The sequence below is a fragment of the Dendronephthya gigantea genome, unplaced genomic scaffold (assembly GCF_004324835.1).
Source record: "Dendronephthya gigantea isolate DGI-Jeju-01 unplaced genomic scaffold, DenGig_1.0 001067F, whole genome shotgun sequence".
NCBI classification, from domain to species: Eukaryota; Metazoa; Cnidaria; class Anthozoa; order Malacalcyonacea; family Nephtheidae; genus Dendronephthya; species Dendronephthya gigantea.
This window is the reverse complement of record NW_021164077.1, coordinates 9,653-10,826: the sequence shown is the minus strand read 5'-3', so window position 1 is coordinate 10,826 and position 1,174 is coordinate 9,653. Positions and strand designations below refer to the sequence as shown.

The 1,174-nt window shown below is 36.5% G+C and overlaps 1 long non-coding RNA gene across 1 annotated transcript; it reads right to left on the bottom strand.

Moving 5' to 3' along the window:
- Positions 1 to 173: 173 nt before the first annotated feature.
- On the bottom strand, positions 174 to 967 carry LOC114544935. The gene is made up of 3 exons (XR_003690684.1): positions 932 to 967; positions 584 to 666; positions 174 to 270 (listed from the first exon to the last, which is right to left on the bottom strand). It is a non-coding gene; the product is annotated as an uncharacterized LOC114544935 (long non-coding RNA).
- Between the last annotated feature and the right edge of the window lie 207 nt (positions 968 to 1,174).

Below are 1,174 nucleotides of genomic sequence, written 5' to 3'. Positions count from 1 at the left end.
TGTTTGACACCTGGCTAGAATCATCTGCACGAGTTTTCTATCAGTTGAAGAAGCCAAACAACGCCTAAGCTTTCACTAGAAGATATTAAACTTGGTCGCTCTTGCAAATATATCTATTGAAAATTCAGCAAGCAATCCCCGTGGCAATAGAATGACATGTGGACTTACTTTCGTAATAAATGGCACGAATTGTTTTCTTAACAATAGCGGACAGTTGACAAACCAGGATGGAATGACTTATCAGCAAGAGCTACAGTGTATTGAGAGTATCTAAGGTGAAACATATCAGTTCGTTTATATTTTAATCATTTTGACAAACCAATAATAAAAAGTTTAGATGTTATCGCGTTGAGCCAACTTCGATGATTCTGTGTAAGGCAACATATTCCAAAGACTTGTTTCAACTGGATCGCTGTGAAGTTTTTGTACAAAGCACAAAGCTGTTACAATGCGATTTAAACGATTTAAAGAATGTTACCAACTTTTCGCCGAATACGATTGGTGTTTACACAACCTAGCTCTCTTTAGGGGTACATTGATATTTTGTAACAGATTTCATAATTACGTAACTTCAAGAACATACCAGAGGGAAATTCTAGCAGTGGTATGGCAACTTGAGACGTTGGCGAAAGTTTAGTAAGCTTTTCCAGATATTGTGGGAGCAGTCTAAGGACAGAAATTTAGTAATTATTACTTAAAAATCATATATTTGTGAAGGAGTATCTCGCATCACAAGAGACGTTACGTTTAGGCTGGAGTTTATTGAAAACGTTTCTGTAAATTACTGAGCACATTATCAAGGCACGATTTCAATATCTCCAAAGAAATAAACTTCTAAAACGCTGCAACTACTTAAATCAACTTCATTCTTACAAAGTGCTAATGGAAATAAAAAACGTCTCAAATTCCAGACTATTTTAAGTAGCCATACCTTGCCATAACTGAAGGCATTTCTAACATACATACGGTGAGACAAGATACGCTTAACGTCGCGAAATGAGCAACCAAGTACGCATCAGACAACACTAGACGAAATATACAACAACGTTTAAGCAAGAACAGACAACCGCTGAAATAAAGTCACGCAGATTCTTACCTGTTCTCTTGACCAATAAATATGTGGTACGTACACAGCTCCGTTATACCTGCACGTGTTACAATAAAATATCCAATT